At 53.1% G+C, this 22,451-nt stretch overlaps 1 protein-coding gene and 1 long non-coding RNA gene across 3 annotated transcripts in view; both read right to left on the reverse strand.

Annotated features, from left to right (window-relative positions):
• Positions 1 to 610, reverse strand: part of TSEN2 (tRNA splicing endonuclease subunit 2) — a 43,151-nt gene extending 42,541 nt beyond the window's left edge. Inside the window, 1 exon segment of the mRNA NM_001042477.1 lies at positions 577 to 610. The gene's annotated coding sequence lies outside the window, so the exon portion shown is untranslated.
• The window catches only part of PPARG-TSEN2, a 214,416-nt gene that overhangs the window by 42,541 nt on the left and 149,424 nt on the right, over positions 1 to 22,451 (reverse strand). The window contains 1 exon segment of one of the 2 annotated variants that reach the window (NR_003097.1): positions 2,517 to 2,690. This is a non-coding gene — a long non-coding RNA (PPARG-TSEN2). 2 annotated transcript variants of the gene reach the window in all.

Here is a 22,451-nt window from a genome sequence, read left to right on the forward strand (position 1 = left end):
AAAAGTTAAGCCTTTGAAGACTGATGGGTGATTGTGCGAACGAGCCTGATACTGGGCCTACCATGTGATGTGCGAGCCAGGCGAAAAGCTGCAGCTGCAACTAATGAGCAAAAAAAAAAAAAAAAAGTCAAGGGCTCAACAGACTCCCAACCCCGTGTCATAACCTGTCCCTTTGCCGGGCTCCTACAGCCCCAGCAACCCTGCTAGTAACCAAAGAAGGTTCCTCTAGGGCACAGTCTGTTATCAGATGCACCTCGCCTTACTCTGTCCGCGGCACTCTGCCCCGCGGCGTCAGTGTTTCCAGAAAAAGCATAGAAAAGAGAGAGTTGCAGATACACGGAGGAGGGGAAAGGGGGCTAATATTCCGGCAGAACTAGAAGCCGGGCCCTGCGTCCCGGCCCAGTTCCGCGTGGCTGTACGCCCGCAGGAACGTCTCAGGACCGCTTCTACTCTCGCCCCGGAGAGCTTTCGGAAAAGGCGACGCCTCTTCCCGCGGACGAGCCTCCCCGAAGGCCGCGGCCACCGCGCTCGTCGCCTCGAATTGCTTCCCGCTCCCGGGGGCCCAGGGTACCTTACCTTCCTCCGCCCCCGGCACGCGCGCAACGTTACCCCGGCAACGCCGGCCGGGGGGGCGGACACCGCTGCCGTCAAGCAGCGCGGCCGCAAAGCCGGGCGACTGCGCAGCCGTGGAGCCCGCGGGGGGGCCCGCCGGGTCTTTGCGCAGCGCGCATGCGCGGGGCCTGCAGGCGGGTCTCAGTGGGGTGTGAGTCGCGGGCGGCGAGTCCTCTTTCCTGCGCTTCCCGCGATTGTACCGATAGCCCCTCTGCACAGGTGCTGTTCTCGTTTAATCCCTACAGCAGTCCCACAAGATCCGTTTCACAGATGAGATCTAAGTTACTTAGCCAGTGTCACGTAGCTGGGAGGTATTGGCGTGACAGCGATAGGACGAGACACGAAGCCGGGCCTTAAGGAGTTGTGGTCCTCGGCACTGGGGAGATGGGATGCTTGAAGCGACTGCACTTGCCATGACCCAAGGACAACAGGCCTGGCGTCAGACCTGCATTAGCATCCTCACCTCCCTCCTCACCAACTGTGTGATCTTTAGTGAGTGACAGCAAGAGCCTCTTGATGAAAGTGAAAAGAGGAGAGTGGAAAAGTTGGCTTAAAACTCAACATTCAGGGCTTCCCTGGTGGCTCAGAGGTAAAGTTTCTGCCTGACAATGCAGGAGACACAGGTTTGATCCCTGATCTGGGAATACTCCACATGTCTCAGAGCAACTAAGCCCATGTGATACGGCTGTAGAGCCCGGAACCACAGCTGCGACTGCTGAGCCCATGTGCCACAACTGCCGCAGCCTGTGTGCCCTGGAGGCGCATGCTCAGCAGCAGGAGAAGCCACTGCAGCGAGGAGCTGGAGCGCAGCGGCTAGAGAGGAGCCCCACTTGCCACAACTAGAGAAAAGCCCAGGCAGCAACAAGGACCCCACACAGCCAAAAATAAGTAAACAAAAATTATTAAAAAAAAAACCTCAACATTCAGAAAACTAAGATCATAGCATCTGGTCCCATTACTTCATGGCACATAGATGGGGAAACAGTGACAGACTTTATTTTTGGGGGGCTCCAAAATCACTGCAGATGGTGACTGCAGCCATGAAATTAAAAGACGCTTACTCTTTGGAAGGAAAGTTACGACCAACCTAGACAGCATATTAAAAAGCAGAGACATTACTTTGCCAACAAAGTTCTGTCTAGTCAAGGCTATGGTTTTTCCAGTAGTCATGTATGGATGTGAGAATTGAACTATAAAGAAAGCTGAGCACCAAAGAATTGATGCTTTTGAACTGTGGTGTTGGACAAGACTCTTGAGAGTCCCTTGGACTGCAAGGAGATTCAACCAGTCCATCCTAAGGGAGATCAGTCCTGAATATTCATTGGAAGGACTGATGCTGAAGCTGAAACTCCAATACTTTGGCCACCTGATACGAGGAACTGACTCATTTGAAAAGACCCTGATGCTGGGAAAGATTGAACACAGGAGCAGAAGCGGGCAACAGAGGATGAGATGGTTGGATGGCATCACCGACTCAATGGACATGAGTTTGAGTAAACTCCGGGAATTGGTGATGGACAGGGAGGCCTGGTATGCTGCAGTCCATGGGGTCGCAAAGAACTGGACACAACTGAGCGACTGAACTGAATTGAACCGTTCTGAACCACAGTTTCCTCTATTAAAAAATGGGTCATCAGGATCATGAGGGATGAGCGAAACAAAGGTGCCTTGGGAATTATAAAAGCTTCTCCTACCTGGTTATTTTAAAGGAGGCCTGGTAGGGAGTGCAATATATACCTTCCTAAAATAAATCCCAGGGTCCCCAGCAAACATAACACACATGCTGGGCTGTGTGGAAGGCAGGTGGCAGGAAAGGGTGGCAGATAATGCCAGAGAGATTAATGAGGCTGAGTGTGACGGGCTCTGAAATCCGGACCTTCCCCAACCTTCTCCTGTCTCCGGACCTTCGTGAACACTGTGGCTGCCACCTGGACCATCCTTCTCCTGGGTGTGCAGCAGTGACTCCTGGTCGCCCTGTAGGTCTCAGCTCAGACCTCTCTTCTTCAGGACACTTCCTCTTGCTTCCCCAGGCTGCCTTGGGTGACATTCCTCTGTGTTCTAGGATAGTCTGGTGCCCCCTGAAAAGAAGTAGTTAGAGTGTCAGTCACTCAGTCGTGTACCGACTCTTTGTGACTCCATGCATGGATTGTGGCCCACCAGGCTCCTCCATTCATGGACTTCTCCAGGCAAGAATACTGGAGTGGGTTGCCACTTCCTTCTCCAGGGATCTTCCTGACAAAGGGATTGAACCCAGGTCTCCCACACTGTCGGCTGATTCTTTACTGACTGAACCATCAGGGAAGACCTGGTGACCCCTGTGATGTCCCTAATTCCTGGTCCTCCTTAACTGGACGGTGAACTCCTGGCAGAAAGAGCCCCAGACATGGCACTTAGTGGGTACTCTACCTGCAGGGGCCTTGACTGCTCAGCTGAGGAGTTCAGACTTTAGAGAAATAGAAATCAGGGTAGGTTCCTGGTTAGAATGTTGCAAAAAAGGGAGAACTTCAGCAAGATTTGCAGAATGGTGATGCCAGGATGGACTGGGTTGGGAAGATAGCTGGAGGTGTGCTGTAATACTGCACCAGAACAAGGCGATGGAGGAAATACTGGAGTTGGAAGGAGAGGGTTTTTAAAATGAAAGAGAACACAGAGGTTGTCCAGTTCAACTTCCTTATTTACCCGGTAAGGAAAAAGGCTCAGAGTCGCCAGAGCAAGTCTGAGGGGGAGCTGAGACTAGAGCCAGGGCTGGGCAACTCAGTGGGTGCTCTGCGCTCAAGGGCTTGGGATGTGCCCACGATGGGCTCTCAGGGGCCATGATCTGGAGTCCTGTCCCCCCAGAGGGTCCCGAGAAAAAGCTAATGAACATGGTATTCTTGCACCAAGATTTTCTTCTTGGTGGTGTGTTTATTTGTCCCTTCTCCCCCTCCCCCACATGCCACGCAGGATCTGAGTTCCCTGAGCAGGGACTGAACCCGGGCCAGGGCAGTGAAAGCCCAGAATCCTAACCACTGGGCCACGAGGGAACTCCCAACAGTGTGTGTTTTAGACCTTTTGTTATGGCCCTTTTCAAACATACACAAAAGGAGAGAGAATAGCCTAATACCTCATCACTTCCAGCATCTTCAACCTTTGGTATCTTGATTCTTTTATACTGTCCATAAAACACACTTCTCTCCCACTGCTAGGGTGTTTTAAAGCAGCATATAATTTCACACTTTATATTTTGATATGTGACTCTAACAGGTAGGAATTTAAATTTTATTACATCCATATCCATATAGTTGCTTCTTGTTATTCACAGTAGTTCTGTAAAGTCACATGAACACGCAATTAGGGAATACTGAATCCCTGCTTCTAGGGGAAATACAGGCAGGTTCCCGCCAGCCTCCGGGCACAACATTTTCATCAACCAATTGATGTGCAGCCTTGTTTCATGTGTGCTTCTGCCTAAAAACACTTTACCTAATGTCTACAGTAGATTCATCAGCGTTGAACTCCTGGCCCATGTGTGTATAACTCACGAGTGAACCAAGGGCATCTAACACGTGCATCTTCTCGTGAGACACAGCACGGCCTTCTTGGCTTAGGAACAACGCGCAGCACCGCAGCACTCTGCCTGGGGGTCCATTTGAAAATCACCAACACAAAGCACAAAGATACGAAAAGCGTGGCGCCGAAGGGACGGCAAAAAGCACACCTGTTTATGACATGGGAGCTGAAACAAGACAGAGTATCAGCTGCTGACATCAGCTGAGAGCACGCCCACCGGGAGACTCAAATTTTTCTCCTCTCTGCGCATGTGCGTGTCTGTAAGTGACCTAGTACTGCGAATATTGGTTTCAACATTACAAATAAATTTTAGCCAGCAGGTGAATTTGCAAATACAGAATGTGCCAATAATGGGGACTGACTGTATAAATATATATACCCAATTTCATTAGCACATCTAACAAAATGAACAATAATCGTTAACATCTGTGAAATGTAACACAGGAGCTACATGTACTATTTGGGATATACGTATACTATAATAAATAAAAATCATTTATCTGAAACTCAGAATCAGTTGGGCACCTTGTATTTCGTCTGACCACCCTAATAATTTATCAGGCCTTTACATGTGCTAGCCACTTAGCATCTGACCTTGACTCTCACCACGTCCTGTGAGATAGGTGTTCTCACTGGTATTTCACAGGTGAGGCTCCCTCCCTGCCCAGGTTTTCAGAGCTAGGAAGTGGGGAGGCCAGGCGATGCTCCATCAGTCTTGCATTCATTTTTGTCCATCATGTTTGATACGGGAGGGCAGTGCTTTGACAGAAGCACAGCTTGAAACACGTGTATGTGTGTTTGTGCGCACGCTCAGGGAAGTCTTGACTCTTTTTCAAGTCCGTGGACTGAAGCCCGCCAGGCTCCTCTGTCCATGGGATTTTCCAGGCAAGAATCCTAGAGTGGGTTGCCATTTCCTTCTCCAAGCATCTTCCCGACACAGGGATCAAACTCATGTCACTTATGACTCCTGCACTAGCAGGCGGGTTCTGTACCACTGTGCCACCTGGGACATGGAAATACAGAAATGCCCCAGAGGGAGTGTTGTGGGGCCAGGGCGGTGGCGGGGGAGGTCAGGGAAGACTCAGATGGGCTGAATAATCCGGGAGGCTTCCAGGAAGAGGTGGCCTTTGAGCTGATCCTGGAGAAGGGTGAGCCTGGAGGAGGAGGAGGAGGAGGAGGGAGACAGCAGACAGTCAGGGGCACAGGGCAGGCCCACGTGCCAGGAGGTGTGGGCCTGGACTTTCTGGAGCAGGAAAGGAGCTGGGCCTGGCAGGGCAGGAGGTCGAAGCCGCCGATAAGGGCTGATAGGCAGGGCGGGACCCGATCTCGCAGGCGCTTGAATTCCAGGCTGGGCGTTTGGACTTTACCCCGCAGACAATGGGGAGCCACCGGCGTTTCTGAGCGGGGCAGGGCGGCCCCAGCTGTCGCCCCATTGTTTTTCTCAGACGGGTTGAAAGCCCTGCAGTATTTCCGCGCAGGCCACTAGATGGCGGTATTTTAGCAAATTTCAACTACCCAGCCTCCAGTTTTCGGCGAGGAAAACCAACACAAGCAGCCACCCAGCAAAAGGTTCTACGCGTCTACCCGCAGCATCGGCAACAAAAAACACCGGGCTGGAAAGGAAAATCAATCCGGGGACCGCAGTCTGGCTTCCCCCGGCCGGCGGGAAGAAACCTCAGATCATTTCTCTGCCATGAAGGAGAAAGGGTTCAAGATGTGCAGGAACGGGCGTTCCATTTTAACAAGCGCCCTGCAGACATTCTCCAACAATTTAGCCTCAGGGCAGCCCTTGGGAGGAGGTGCTGCCATCCCATTTTACAGCTGAGGCCACTGAGACGCTGAAAAAAACATTTGTTCAGTTATTTACGGAGCTGACACCAGGCTAGGCAGGGAGATAGAGCTGACAGCGGGTTTAAGGGGTGTGGGCCGGGAGAGCCCCCAAGGCTGCGCTTTGCTGGGTCCAGGGCCCCCAGGGCAAGGTGCCAGTGTTACCTTTAGATCCTACTTTGGATGCTAGAAAAACCCACAGCGTAGATGGTGGGAGCTGCTGGACTCCTACCATTTGCCTGATTCGAGCTGCTTTTGAGAGACCATCTCATATGATTCTCACAGCCACTCTGAATTAGCGGTTATCACACAATGGTTTTACAGGTAAGAAAACAGACTCAGAGAGGTGAAATGACTTGCCCAAGGTCACACTGGGGTTCATCACAGGAAGAGGAAGTTGATCCCACATAAACTTACTCCTCCCTGTGATTAATGAAACAGATTTCGACATCTGGGTAAATTTCCTAGAAAAACCTGGGCAGAGATGGGACACATACAAAGATTTTTTCTTTTTTTAATCGAAGCATGATGGCTTGTGATTAAACAAGGAAACGACCTAAATGTCCATCCCTAGAAGAAGGGACGTACAGAACATGGGACAGAGGATTTATAAAGTGGAAAAGTAGTCTCAGCCATAATTCTTCTGTGCTCATTAGCATGGATAGATTTCACAAACATGTTTGCTGACAAAGGCAAGATGCAGAATGATATGAATCCTATGATACCTTTCCATTAAGTTAAAACACAGTCCCAACAGTATCAAGGCCTCAGTGTATGCACAGATATGTCAAACTATTTTAAAACAACAGGAAGGTTATGCACCAAATTCATTAGTTATCTGTAGGCCTCAGGTAGTACATAAGGGGTTTTTAGCTTTAGATTTTATTTCTTAAAGAAAAATTAAACTACAGAAGCAAACATAGGGGTAGAAATATAGGTGATTGTTAATTTGGTATATTGACTTCTCTATTTTAATTTTTGCACAGAAAAGATGCTTCAGGTAACTGGATAAATACAAAGACAGGGAATGACAAAACCTAAATAATTTTCCTGCTTAGGATCAGCGGTTTGAAGATGACGGTTGCCCGTACTCTGGGAGGGCGGGAGAGGACCCTGGGGCAAGATGATCAGAGGAAGGGGTGGACAAATTCGGCCAGAAATGCACCGGCCTGGCTCTGGTGTTACGGGGGTCCAGGTCACCAGCAATTGCAGAGTAACAGCTCATCCTGGCAACGCCCAAGTGGTCCCAGCATCCTGTGCCTGCCACACCTGCCAGGGAGCAGCGGGCAGCCAGTGAGGCTGTGGGGACTCCAGGAGGGGGGCAGAGGGAACCAGGAGAGGGTGCAGGGGCCCCTGGAAGACGCGGCTCCTGTGTGGCTGGACATGGCTCCACCCTCTGGCTTCACTCCCTCCGTCCCTTTCCTTTGGTCATTTTCTCTGGACTCCTGATCACATGGACCACTTACTGTGCAGCCTGGAGGGGTCACACCCCCTCCCAACAGCAGGTGCTGCAAGCAGAAACTGAAGGCAGTTTTCGCTCTGCCCGCCTCCCAGGGCTGCAGTGCCCAATGTGGCAGGTCTTTAGTGCTCTGCAAACTATCGATCACTACACAAAGTCTTCTCACTTTTCCTCGTTCTCTACATTTGTCCTATTGCACAAAATGAAAAAAGATCCATGTCAGTTCAGTTCAGTTGCTCAATTGTATCCGACTCTTTGCGACCCCATGGACTGCAGGGCGCCAGGCTTCCCTGTCCATCCCCAACTCCTGGAGCTTGCTCCAACTCATGTCCATCAAGTCGGTGATGCCATCCAACCATCTCATCTTCTGTGGTCCCCTTCTCCTCCCGCCTTCAGTCTTTCCCAGCATCAGGTCTTTTACAATGGGTCACTTTTTCCCATCAGGTGGCCAAAGTATTGGAGCTTCAGCTTCAGCATCAGTCCTTCCAATGAATATTCAGGACTGATTTTCTTCAGGATGGACTGGTTTGATTTCCATTTCATTTTCCCTGTATTGGCTCATTTTCCCACTCACTCATTCCTCCCAACAGCTCCGTTAGTGCACACCTTTATTCTTCCCATTTTGAAGATAAGGAGACTGAGTGGGAGAAGTTATGTAACTGACCCAAGGTAATCCAGCTAAGAAGTGGCAGAGGTAGGAATCAGACCCAGCTCTGCCTGACTTTGGGCTTCCCAGATGGCACTGGTGGTAAAGAACCCCCCTGCCAGTGCAGGAGACGTAAGACGCTGCTTTGATCCCTGGGTCAGAAAGATCCCCTGGAGGAGGGCATGGCAACGCACCCCAGTATTCCTGCCTGGAGAATCCCATGGACAGAGGAGTCTGGGGGACTGTGGTCCATAGGGCCACAGAGAGTTGGACACGACTGAAGTGACTTAGCAAGCATCAGATCAGATCAGATCAGATCAGTCGCTCAGTCATGTCTGACTCTTTGCGACCCCATGAATCGCAGCACGCCAGGCCTCCCTGTCCATCACCAACTCCCGGAGTTCACTCAGACTCATGTCCATCGAGTCAGCGATGCCATCCAGCCATCTCATCCTCTGTCGTGCATACACACTGCCTAACTGCAGGGCCGCTATGCTGTATTGATAAGATATGCTTGATGGTCTCATATCCTAAAAAGGAGAATCTGGGGTTTTGTTCTGCTTTTTTTCTCTTCCTTATAGAAATTTTCTTTGTTCCAAGTTGCTCTTGTGTGTGACCGCCTCCCCCTCCCCCCAACCTGGCCCCCTCTCTGAGCTCAGGGTGTCATTTCCTGGGTGGTTGACGAATTCATTGGTCTGCTCATAGGAGAGGCAGGAGGAGAAGCCCAAGGTGGCCCAAACCTGGCTTTCCTCTTTTCTGGGCACGTCCGCCTCCGATGTCAAAAGGCCTGGATTCCAGGCAAACCAGAAATAATGCCCCAGTCATCAGATTTGAAACCAAAATTCAGCAAAGACATGTATTTGCTGCCAGAAAGCAAATAGCTTTTTCTTTTCTTTCTCGTTTTTTTTCACCCAAACAAAACATCCTCTTATGAAATATGTCCAATTTGCAATATTTACTTTCCCTTTATTTAATAACAGGAAAGGGTTTGCTGGACTTCTGTTGATTTTTGCATTTCTTATTAAAATTCTTAAGGGGGTTTTGGGGGAACTTAATCAGCAGAAAAAGGAGAAGGAAAAAAAAAATCGCATCTGCATTCCACAGGCCTTATTAATGGAGGAAACTTGCTGTTTGTTTAAGAGCATTTTCTGATGGGAGAAGGCAAATGGTCACGTGTTCCAGAGCCTCTGACTCCTATTCTTGACCATGCCTCCTCCTCAGCTGCCTCTACAGCTCTGAACGCCTTGTCCGAAGCTCTCTGCCCGAGAAGATGGGGCTGCTCCGAAGCTTTCAGCCTGAGAAGATGACCCCTGCCAGGCCGGGAGGGAAGCTAATGTTCACTGAAGATCCGAGTGCAGTTCTCTGAGCCCACAATCTCACTTCACCTCAAGTCAGCCCGCCTGGCAACCCTGGCTAGGCAGACAAGAAAACAGAGGCTTAGAAGAGTGAGGCCCCGTGTCCAAGCTCCCTTTCCTGGCGGCTTACATTCCTTGGGATGAAACGGAAGGGAGTCCCAGGAGTCATGGAGTCTTGCCTCCAAGGGCACCTCTCTGGGCTAGCTAGACAGTGTCTCATCTTGAAGGATCAGAGAGGTTACGGGCCTTGCTCAAGGCCCCAGGGCACGAGGCTTGTGGAGCTGGGGTTTGAGCTGTGCTCTGCCTGACTCTCACATCCACCTTTATTTCGCTTCACCACACCTACTCTCTGGGGCCAAGAGCAGTGTCGTGTTTCTTGTAACGAAATACCTCACTCTCCTGAGGTTCAAATTCTGCCCCCTGCAAGAGGTCTTGGTCCTGCCTCTTCCTCGGTTCTAGAATCTGACTGCAAGTAACTATAAGGGCTTTGTTTTGATATGTTCATTCTACCAGACATATTTATGCAACATGATCTTTATTATATACATTATATAATCATTGTAACATGTTTATTTCTAGAATAGTGCCTCATGTGGGGTCTTTTTTCTTTTTTCAATAATTTTTTTTATTTTCGGCTATGCTGGGTCTTCGTTGCTGTTTGGGTCCCTTTTCCAGCTGCGGTGAGTGGGGGCCACCCTCTAGCTGCGGTAGGCGGGCCTCTCTTGTGAAGCATGGGCTCCAGGGCGAGGGCGGGCTTCAGTAGTTGCGGCACGCGGGCTCGTGAGTTGCAGTTCCCGGTCTGGAGAGCACACTCTCGACAGTGGTAGCCCATGGGCCTAGTGGCTCCATGGCGTGTGGGATCTTCCCAGATCAGGGATCAAACCCTTGTCTCCTGCACGGACAGGCGGACTCTCTACCACTGAGCCACCAGGGAAGCCCACCAGGCTGTCTTAATAAAAGGCCTTGCGGACAGCTGGGTCTCCACGCTCCCCTTCTCTAGAGAAGCGAACTGAGGAGGAATTTGCCCCAGGTCCTGGAGGCCAGAGCCAGGTTCCAGTCTCCTTGGCCTCTCAGCTTGGTGCAAGCAACAGCTACCTTCCCGTTCGTCTAGCGCCCACTCCGTGTGGCCCCGAGGGGGAGGTTCGGGCATGCAGATGAGCCACGCATCGTATGTGATGTCACAGTTCTCAGGCTTCCAGCTGTGGAGCAGGTGCTTGGAGAAGTTACTCTTGTAAACGTGGCAAGTGCTACAGCGAAGGGTTTCGGGGAGGGGGGCAGGGCTCAGCAAAGACTTCACGGAGGAGTGGATGCTTGAGCTGGGACTCAAAAGAATGAGGACGGACTGGCCAAGTCGGGAAGGCACTGCAGGCTGCAGGCCCCACCTAAGCAAAGGCCCAGAGGTCTGAACACACAGGGGATATTTAGGAGCGATCCAGTGGTCTGCTGGGGAAGAGAGGCAGGCCTAGAAGGGAGACTGGGGACCAGGCTGTGAAAGGCCTGGAGCGCTATCCAGGGGATGCAGGAAATGCTGAAGGAGGGGAATGACTCAGTCAGATTTGGGTTCTGAAGATCCCCCTAGATGCCAGAGGGCAGAAGAGGATACAGAGGGTCTGAGAGGCCCCGGGAAGGAGGCAGCTCCATGTTCCAGGCCAGAGATCCCTAGGCCTCCCCACCTAAGTCCTCCTCCTCCTCCCACCCTTGAATGAAATCCTCCTGTCCCTGCTGTTCCAGGAGCCCCCTCCACCCCCGAACCACAGGCCTGCCTGGAGCCCCTCTCACTGGTTCCTGGAGTTCTGACTTCTCGGGCGGCTGTTCTGCACTGTCAAGGTTCTCTCTGCCCATGGACCTTAACCTGGTCAGAGCCTTCCAGGAGAGTCCAAGGAAAGCCTTGAAATAATTGCACAAGGATGGAACTGTTCTAAACACGGAACCTGTGTGTGGAGTCTCACACACAGCTCAGCTTCAGAGCCCCTGAAGCTGCTTTCACTTACGGGAGGGGGCAACTCCAAGACAACACCCTAAAAATGATCAGCTCCACTCTGCGAATCCCCAAGGCATGCAGAGGCAGTCCAAGGAGGCAGAGGAATTAGGAGTGAAGACCAACCGCCTTGAGAGTTCAAGCATGGACCCAGGAGGGCTCTCAGGCCAGCGGGAGCTGGAGATGAATGTAGCAATGTTTCTAAAGAGAGACCGTGTCCATCTGAAGGGCTGGGCAGCTGGAGTAGAGGACAGAAAAAGGAGGATGCTGTCCTGGCCAAGGATCATTCGGGGGCATCCCGGCGGTAGGTCCAGCTTGCTCTGACACCCTGAAGCCCTGGAATCGCATAACCGGCCCCTCCCTTCCCTCATTCTGTGCTCACCAAGCCTTGTTCTGATTAGAATTTGGCCTCCCCGTGCAGGGTGCCCACAGGGAGCTGGGGTGTTGGCTGGGGGACACGTGTATCCGGTCCCTTTGGCAGTTGTGTTTCTCGTTGCAAATTAGTAAATTGGGAACAGACAATTCACAGAAGAAGCAATTCAAATGACTAAGAAGCACATGAAAAAAAAAAAAATTTCATCCTCACCAGCATTCAAAGAAATGCAAATTCAAACCAAAACCAAGATTGTTTTCTAGCTATTAAAGTAGAAAGGATTTCTTTAAGTTAATACATACTGCTGGGAAAGGGGTAATATAGGAGGCACCCGACGTGCTGCTGATGGGTGCGCCATGCTACCTGCTGGGCTGGCCGAGTCATGCCTTTACATCCTGCAGCAGAGAACCGTGCAATCCTGGTGTGGAAGGAGTGGCTGGGGGGCCCTCTGTGTGAATCTGTTCACCAAATGTTTAGGGAGCACCTAGTATGTGGTGGGCTTCCCTGGGGGCTCAGACGGGAAAGAATCCGCCTGCAATGCGGGAGACCCAGGTTCAATCCCCGGGTCGGGAAGATCCCCTGGAGGAGGAAATGGCCACCCACTCCAGTATTGTTGCCTGGAGAATCCAGACAGAGGAGCCTGGTGGGCCACAGTCCATGGGGTTGCAAAGGGTCGGACATGACTGAGCGACTGACGCTGGTCTGCGCCAGGCTGGTGAGACACCAGAGAGGGAGGGGCCGTACAGAGATCTCACCCCCAATGCCAGAGGGCCCCAGACCAAGAGGGAGGCTGGAGACCAGTTCCTGGTGGGCTGGAGGGGAAGAAGACGGAGGGGAAGGCATGGGAAGATGGAGCAGCTAGCCTCCAGCTCCCCCCGCCCCACAATTTCAGTTCTCCCCTGGTTCCAGGCCCGCCTCAGGCTCCTCTAGGTGGATCCCTGGGCGTTTCCTAGAGTCGAAGTCTGCCCACTTGTCCAGTCCCCAAAGCTGATCCAACTGCGTCGGGCTGGGCCCGGGCGGGACCCCAGGCATTTCAGATGTGTGGCCAGGGGCTGCGAACCACTGAGAAAATGGAAAGAAACTCATGCAAGTCACAGTGAAGCCCTCCGGCGTTGGGGCCCCCGGACCTGGGTCTCGGGCGGGTCACGCGCTGCCTGGGTCACCTGAGGCAGGACGTGTGCCCTCCCGGGGCTGTGGTTCGCTTCTCTGTCAGATAGAGAGCAGGTATTTGGGTTGGGGTCCCACGAGAGTGCCCGCCAGGTCGGGTGATCTTCATGGTCACGGTGCCAGGTCGGCCAGATACCATGACTCGCTGCCCTCTGGGGGGGACCAGGGACACGGGGCTCCCAAGGCTTCTGAAAACCACCCCGGAGAAAGACGTGAGACTGAAACAGCTCTGACCAGCCACGTGGACTTTCTCTGTGAACTTGGAGACCACCTGCCCGGTTTCCCTCGTGCTGTGTTGTTGTGTTAGTCGCTCAGTCATGTCCGACTCTGTGACCCCGTGGATGGCAGCCCGCCAGGCTCCCCTGTCCATGGGATTCTCCAGGCAAGAATACTGGAGTCGGTAGCCATTCCCTTCTCCAGGGGATCTTCCCAACTCAGGGATCGCACCTGGGTCTCCTGCAGGCAGACTGAAGGTGGATTCTTTACCGTCTGAGCCACCAGGGAAGCCCATGGTTTCATTTAAGGGGCTGGAATCCTCGTTCCAGCTGACTGTGCAGTTTGGGAGATAACCGCATGGCTCCAGCCCCAGAGTCCTGATTCGGGAAGGGACGGAGCTGGTTTTCCACGCTGGGATCTACGGGCCCCACTTCCATGAGGACAACCAAGGGCACCAGCTCTCAGACCCAGCTCTCAGCGCCTGCCTCTCGCGAGCTGTGTGACCTGGGGTGAGCAGAGCCGCCTCTCTGAGCCTCAGGGTCTCCTCTCTACTGTGGAGATAACGGGTCCCTGCCCCAGCTGGCTTTGAGGGAAAATGAGTGGCGTTGAGGGCTTCCCGGGGGTGCTGGGGAAAAGAACCCGCCTGCCAATGCAGGAGGCATTAGAGATACATGCGTTCGACCCCTGGGTTGGGAAGATCCCTTGGAGAAGGGAACGGCAACCCACTCCAGTATTCTTGCCTGGGAAAGCCCATGAACAGAGGAGCCTGGCGGGCTACAATCCATGGGGTCGCAAAGAGCTGGACACGACTCTGAAGTGACCGAGCACGCACACACATGAATGGGGTTGATGCTAGTGCAGCTCTGAGCCTGGGATCCGGGCCTCCTGACGGCCCGTGTAGATGCTGGCCACAGGGGAGTGACGCCAGGGCACTGGAGGCCACGTGCTGCCTGCTTGGCTCACTGGGTGGGGACGGTGTCTCCAAGGGGGTGGGTCTCACCTGGGCAGCGGCTGGGGCCTTCCACTGACTGCCTTCCTGGGGGGTGAACTTTGACAGAGGGGGTGAGGGAGTGCGAGGTGACTACGGACACCCCAGGGGACAGCAGCCAGCAGGGGTGAGCCTTGGCCAGAGGCCCAGGGCCAGGGCCAGGGCGGCGGGGGGAGGGGGCGGAGCCGGGCAAGTGAACTTCAGGCCGTTACGGGCAGGGTGACTCATCTGTGCCAACCGGCTGGTGAGACATAGAGAAACTCGGGGACAGGAAGATCAGTGGGATAACACTTTCAAAAAGTTCTTTGAAAAGGGTGAGTCGACCTAAGAGCAAGAGCTCTGGGCTTCAGACAGAGTGGGATGCCCAGCCCGCTTCTGGAACCCTCCTGTGATCTTGGGCTTAGCCTCGTGGGGCCTCCGTTTGCTCATCTGAAAGGAGGGGGCAGTGGGCAGGATAACGGGCCGGGTACGCAGGGGTCTGGCCCGGGACCACCCCCGGCAGCCGTGGGGCCCTCAGCCGGGAGGGATGTCGGCCTTCGCCGAGTCTCTCTATACAGTTCGTCCCCATCCTTCGGCCTTGCCCGATTCCCCCGGGTGTACAGGCCCTCCCCTCTGCTCCATACTCTCACGACCTTTCATCTCAGCCTTTCCCACAGCCCTTATCAGCCTAGGCCTGGCGTGCACGGCTGTTTAGTGAGCGTGCCTTATCGCCCCCAGGGGGCATGGGTCTTACTCATGTCTGTACCCACCGGGCCCAGCACACAGCCTCCAGCCTCTCCAGAGAGGCTTCGCCGGACGCTTGAGGACTGGTCAGGAGGCAGAAATGGCAGCTGAGTGGTAGCCGTCTGTGTTCTGACACCCGAAAAGAGTATGCCCTTTGCAGTAATGAAAATGGGAGGAAGGAATTTGTAAATGTGTTTTCAAAAATTCTACAGACTTCTTTTGACGGGTACGCTTGAATGCATCTTCACAGTGAATATGGTTTCCTGCGTCTGGTTTTTAGGCTGTGATATGCAGAAAATGAATGAGAACTTGCTGCAGGATCCACGGGATGAAAGGTCCCCCCTGGAAGGTCTGAAAGCTGGCCTGCACGGAGAAAGCGCCCGCCATCAGCAGAGGCCAAAACAGACAGAAAGAAAAAGCACCCCACTCTTGAAGTCTGGAGAATTCTGGGGCCTGTACCTGCGTGACCTTGTGTGATGTGACCCCCCCTAAGCTGGCAGGGGGTGGGTGGCCCTTGAGGTCCGCAGAGCTGCCCTTGTGAGGACAGCAATGTGCAGAGCCTCGGGCAGGTAGTGGGCATTTTGAGATGCCCACTACGCTTCCCTTCACTGCTTGGCAAGGATACACCAACTTATCTTTCGCACTCGTTCCAAGAGGTTCAAAGTGACTTGTATGTAGTAAAATGACCTGAATCTAACTCTACGAGCAAGCCCAGCCCAACCCCTCTTAAATGGATAGACCTCGATTTTGAGTCTCCACTAAATAAGAAGCGGGGTGGGAGACGCTGCTGGGGTGAGGGGCATGGGGATCAGCCAAGAACTGAGCTGGGCAGGATCTTGGGGAGCTAAACACCTGGCTGCTGGGGTTTTCTTCAATGAGAAGGTTCCAGAACTACTTTGAACAGAGCTGGACCATTACTGCGTGCTCAGTCACTCAGTCGAGCCCGACTCTTTGCGACTCCATGGACTGTAGCCCGCCAGGCTCCTCTGTCCGTGGGATTTCCCAGGCAAGAATGCTGGAGTGGGTTGCCATTTGATGTCTCCAAAAACAACCAGCTAGGAAATAAAATCACTCATCTGCCAAATATTCATTGAGCTGAGAAGACTCTCTTCCTTCTTTCCTTCCCTCCTCTCCTGCCTCCCTCCCTCCCTCCCTGCCTCCCTCTCTGCCTGTCCTCCTCTCTTCCCTCCCATCTTCTCTATCAGTGCGGTAATTTTCTGCCTAGTAATTTTCTAAACCTAACTCTCCAGGTCAGAAACGCCTGTGGTGTTTCTGTTCTTTCTTCTCGCCTGTCACAGGGTAGGAACCCCGCTGCTCTGAGCTCCTGATTTGCAGCCAGTATAACCGGCCTGAGGGTCACGGGGCGAACAGCCCGGCTCGGTCTGGCTGGCCCTCGGGCAGGCCCTGTGTCCTCCACACCCTCTGCTTTCTCCTGGTTGCAGGTGCACTAGGAGCAGGTGATACCCTGGCCCTTCCGGCTCAGCCACTGAGACCCCCGTGAGGCCACCTGTTGGGTCTGAGAGTCCAGCCGACTGGGGTCCCCTCCCCATTCTACACTTATGGCTGACGGCCTTGGGCAAGGTACACAACAGCCAGTGGGTACCCAGGGATCCTCGTGGGATGTCCTCTTTATAGAGTCATGGTGGGAGTGAAGTGTCAAGCCTACAGATTAAAGTTTACGCCAGTGCCGGCATGGTGAGGCTCACTCTCGTGCCAAAGAGGGTGCACATCAGAGCCGTCTCACATTGACCTTGGGGCTTGGCCGGAGGTCTGCGCTCTGCCGATTCTTAAACTTGGCGACCATAACTTGCTAGCCTGGGGGCATCATACGATCAGACACCCATGGAAGGATGGGGTGCAGCAGGCTTCAGAGGCGCTCAGGCTGGGTCAGGGCTATGTCCCTGAAACCCTAAGCACACCACCCAGGGGTTCCGCAGGCTGGGTGCAAGGGGTAGACACATCAAGCCGCACAGGTTGAGTTAAAGTCAACCCTGAATGCCTGGAGAGCACTCAGTGCTCACGCCCAGCCTACAGGCGGAGAGATCACACACGGGCTGGAAACACTGCCAGTCCCACCAGATTCCGCGGCCCAGCCAGGTCTGCAGCCCGAGGCTCCGCACTGGGCACCTGCATGAGTGGGGCTGGAGTCACGGTCCTCAGCAGTGTGCGCCCGTGTTACTGAGACGGACTTCACATCCCCCGCAAGCCACTCTTTCAAAGTGCATGACTGGGGGACTTCTCTGGCTCTCCAGTGGCTAAGATTCTGCCCTCCAATACAGAAGGCATGGGTTCAGTCCCTGGTCGAGGAACTACAGTTCCATGTGCCACAGGGGCAGGGCGGGGTGGGATGTGCGGCCAAAATTTTCTTTGCTATACAATAGGTCTTTGTTGGTTATCCATTTTAAATATAGCAGTGTGCTCGTGACCTTCCCCAAGTCCCTAACTATCCCTTCCCCCTGGCAGCCATTAACTGTTTTTTTAAAAAGTCAAAGACTACAGTTGTTTGTTGAACACATTCCCAGAGTGGTGCAACCAACGATGATCACAATGAATTGTAGAACGATTTCAGCATCCTCCAAAGAAACTTTTTACCCCATTAGTTGAATCATTCCTTGTTCTCTTCTCCCTCCTGGCAACCACGAATTTACTTCCTGTCTTTATTGATTCCCCCATTTTGGACTTTTCATCTGAATGGAATCCCACAAAATATGTGGTCTTTATCACTCCCTTCTTTGACTTGGCACAACGTGTTCAAGGTTCACCCACGAACAGAACATCTGTCAGGACTTCATATATTTTTTTCTGGCCAAATAATACTCCCTTGTCTGGACAGACCACATTTTGTCAATCCGTTCATCTGCTGATGACCCTTTGGGTCGTTCCCACCTCTTGGCGAACTGTGAATAACACTGCCCTGAACATTCATGTACCAGCCTTTGTGTACAGATATGTTTTCGTATCACTTTTGAAAGTACCCAGGGGTGGATGGCTGGGTCATATGTGCTGTGCTTAGTCGCTCAGTCACGTCCAACTCTTTGTGACCCCATGGACTGTAGCCCACCAGGTACCTCTGTCCGTGGAGATTATCCAGGCCAAGAATACTGGAGTAGGGTTGCCATGCCCTCCTCCAGGGGATCTTCCCAAACTAGGGATTGAACTCAGGTCTCCTGCGTTGCAGGTGGATTCTTCATCATCTGAGCCACCAGGGAAGCCCAATAATACTGGAGCTGGTAGCCCATCCCTTCTCCAGGGAATCTTTCTGACCCAGGAATGGAACTGGGGTCTCCGGGATTCCAGGTGGATTCTTTACCAGCTGAGCTACCAGGGAAGCCTGAGTAGCTCTACCGTCTGAGCTACCAGGGTCATATGGTAAACTGTATATTTAACTTTGGCTCAGATGGTAAAGAATCAGCCTGCAATACTGGAGACCCGGGTTTGACCCCTGGGTGGGGAAGATCCCCTGGAGAAGGGAATGGCTACCCACTCCAGTATTCTTGCCTGGAGAATTGCATGGACAGAGGAGCCTGGTGGGCTACAGTCCACGGAGAGGCAGAGTCGGACACAGCTGAGTGACTGACAATACTGTACACACACACAAACAAAGCATTTCCTACCCCGTGTTCCCACTGGAAGCACAGGGATGATCCAACTACCTGCTCCACATTCCCACCCACCCTCGCCACGGCTGGGCTTCTGCTTCAGTCATTCTGACAGAGGACAAGGGGCAGCGGTCGCTTTACCTTGCATTTCCCCCTCCTCCCTCTGAATCACATGGTCAGCTGCCCGGCCCCGGGTGAGACTCGGGATGAGGAAGAAGCAGAGCAGCCCTGGAGGGGTCTGGACTCGGTGTCGGGGCCTGGGTGACAGCCTCAGCTTCAGCTTCAAAGGCTGTCTCCACTGATCCCTCGGGGGGAAAGCAGGGCCGAGTAGGTGCTGGGGGTGGGAAATCAGGCAAAGGGAAGAGTGTTTGGGTGGCGGGGTGGGTGGGGGAGCCGGACAGAACCAAGCGGACAGCTGACTCAGCTCTCGGTTTCCAGGTTGGCTGTCTTTGTTTTTTCAGCACGTTGGAATCTCCTGGCCACTAGTCTTTTATTTCCTTTTAATTAGCCTTCCCCACTGACAGCGACGGGTCAAGATTTCTAGGAAGTGCTCTAGACGACGCTGCCTGACAGACATCCATCTCAAGGAGTTCACTCTTTAGGGCTGAAATACATCCTCTATCTCATCCTCGGAGCTGACCTGGGGACCGGCAAAACAGCTGGGCTTTGGGGCTCTGATTTCTCATTGACACTTGACCTCCAACACACAAGAAACGGAATATTTACAAAACATCCCCGTGACCTACAAAACGTCTCCCTGGGAAGAATTAAATAGTTACACATTAAAACCTCTTAAAAATGCAGGTACACATTAGCCGCCTTTAGTGCAGACCCGCCTGGCGTCTGTTTGGTAGAAAAACAAGCTTCTAAAGCTTGAAGGCAAAGTTGTCTCCCTTGAAGGGACACTTGGTTTGTACACGCGGGCATCTTCAGACATGTCTTACAGAGCAATGATCCACACTGTCACCATTTGGGAGAAGGAAATTTCCTTCTGCAGATCCAATCAGATTGAGGAAATTTTAAAAGTCTGGAGCAAAAAACTCTCAGAAATCAATTCCTAACAAATTCCTAAGTTTGTTATTTCCACACACAAGACATCTATAAAGAAGTAAATGATAAGACAGCATGATAGCTGTTATGACAGAGAGAAGGACAGGAAGCACAGAAGAGAAAGCAACTGTTCGAAGGAGGTTCAGCACTGTCAGACAGAAAAGGGGACACTGAGGCTGGGCTTTGAAGGATGAATAGGAGTTTGTTGGAAGCTAAAAAAAGGAAAAATCTACGAGTTAGAAAAGCATACACAAGGCACCGAGACGTGACACCATGCCCAGGGCTCAGCCGAGACTGCAACAACCCAAACACTCCAGGTGCCGCTTCCTTGGTATTCGAACCCCTCATGACCCAGTGTCCCAGTTGACAACTCTTGCTCCCCCGACAGCTGTGTCACACCCTGGGAGGCAGGCAGGTCAGGGCCGCTTAGACCCTTGCTTTTCCAGAGGAGGAAAACAAGATACAGAGAGGGGACAGGGGCCTGCCCACGCTCCCAGGATTAAGAAAGGGCGGAGGCAGGACTCGGATGAAGGTCTTCAGATTCCCCAGTCACTTTTCCAAGGTACTTCTCACAAAGGGTCAGGAAAACAAATGCTGTGCCATGTATGAAACCCACCTTTTCTTACTTGAGGTCTCAAGGCAGACCCACTTTGCAGATGAGGAGACTGAGGCTCCAAACAAGTAGACGACATACAGCCAGAGGCCTTGGTCCGCCTGGGGCCTTGTACATGCACCAAACTGCCTTCCCAAATGTGAGAACACGCTGGACCAACACCTCTTTCTACCCTGGCAACAGTCGAGCCTGCTGTGCTGGGCAAAGGCTGATGAAGACACAGGCCTCTGGAGACGGTAATATTTTCTGCATTGACATGGAAAATCACTTGCAAAATCCCATGCTATTGAGAAGGGTTTTTGCAACACAGCTCCTTGTGACAAGGCAGAGAGGCTGTGATGCTTTGGGACTTGCGCTTCTTTAGAAAAATCATTTTTTTTTCTCTCTTTCTCTTTTTGACAAATAACTCAGATCCCGGGCCAGAGTCGGAGCGGCCAGGGGAAGCTGCTCTTCCCCCTGGCGGCACCCACTTCCTCCTGGGGCCCAGGAGAGAGCAGCCTGCCTGCTATCTCCCCGGCGGCCGTTCTCTGAGCCAGCCCCAGGTACCCGGGGTTTGTTTTATGGATGGATCTGTCGTGAGTCAATATGATACTGCTTCCTGTGAGAACTTTATTTCCCTGCATTGTTTGCAGAGTCTGCGTGTGTCTGAGCACGTACTCCCGATGGCCGCAGAAGTCTGCGCGGCTGTGCCCTTGTGTGGCGGGATACCTCTGGGGGAGGGGGCCAGGGGCCCAGACACGGTTGTCCCCGCTGCCTCTGGTGCCAGGGAGACATGGGCTGACTGGCAGGCTCAGGTCTTGCCTCCTGCCTGTGCCCAGCTGGCTGGCCCCTTGCTGAAAGCCACTTCAATTGGGCATCTCCAGCTGGGGGTCGGGGGCGGCCTCACTGTGGGCCTAGCCTGGACTGGCTGCACCTGCCCTGGGCTCTCTGGGACTGTCTATGATGCTCCTGAGCAGTTTCACTAGGGCTGGAGATGACCCTCCTCGAGCTTTCAACTCCCTGATCTTCAGATGGGGAAACCCAGAGAAGTCACAGGACCTGTCTGGGCTGCAGCGACCACTGGGGAGGCACATGGGACCGCAGGGAGCTCTCTGGTCCTGGGTTCAAATCCTGCCTCTGGGACTTGTCCCTCCCAGCAGCTCAGACTGCCAGATGGGATTAATACTCGCCCTGCAGACCGGTGGCGACCATTAAATGAGAAAACAGACACACAGCAGGCGCCACAGAAGGCGTCTGGAAGGTGTTCGTCCTTCCCCCGTTTTATCTGAAATACAAGCCGGAACTGGAACTGCAGCAAGTGCGACCCGGCAAACGGCTCAGGTGGAGGCCTGAGGACCACAGAGGCGTCTGCATACCTGGCCTGGAACCATCCTCCTTGGACCATTTCATCAAACCCCGTGGACTCCCTGGGTTTCCAGAACAGAGAGGAAATGGCCTGAGTGCTGAGAGATGGCTATCAAGATCAGTCAGAAGCTGGGCCAAGAGTTTTAAAGAACGACCTATAAGTTACCTTGGTTCTCCTTAACTCCCTAGCCCATCGACCACTCCCTTCTCTGCCCATTGCCCCCCTACCCGGTGCTCAAAGACGGCCCGGCATTCACGGCACTGAGCACCCCTTGCCTTGGCGATCTCCCTGTTAATTCTTTCAACTTGCATCTCCATCTTTTGCAATCAGAGAAGCTTTCCAGGGGACGTCGGTTGTTTTGATCTGCCCATCACGTATCCCGCTCTCTTCTAGAAGCAGAGCCCAGCCTGGGGACTTCCTTGGTGGTCTGGTGGCTAAGACTCTACTCCCAATGCAGGAGACCTGGGTTTGATCCCTGGTCAGGGAACTGGATCCCACATGCCCTAACCAAAGATTCTACATGCGGCCCCAACAAAAAAACAACCCTGTGTACCCAGTGCAGCCAAAAAAAAAACCCAGTTTGGGTTTTCAGCCCCTCCTCCCCTCCCTAAAGGCAGTCTGTCAACAGAAGTGCCCAAGCAACACTTCTGACCCCATCTAGCCAATCACACGCCCTTCTCCTGGGGTCTGAATCTTGATGTGGAGGAGTATGAGGACCAAGAATGGTCAGCAGCCTTGTCCCATTTGGGCTGCCTAAAGACGCAAGCCAGGTCAGCTGTGTAGACCCAGGAGTTGCTTCTGACCCATCCTTCGCATGGCACGAGGTCTGGGTCTTCCTCGTGCTTCCTCAGTAAATTTCCTATGCCCTAATGTTACAATCCTAGGGACTTCCCGGCTGTCCAGCGGCTAAGACCCCATGCTCCTGATGCAGGGGACCTGGGTTCGATCCCT

The sequence above is a fragment of the Bos taurus genome, chromosome 22 (genome assembly GCF_002263795.3).
Source record: "Bos taurus isolate L1 Dominette 01449 registration number 42190680 breed Hereford chromosome 22, ARS-UCD2.0, whole genome shotgun sequence".
Taxonomy (NCBI): Eukaryota; Metazoa; Chordata; class Mammalia; order Artiodactyla; family Bovidae; genus Bos; species Bos taurus.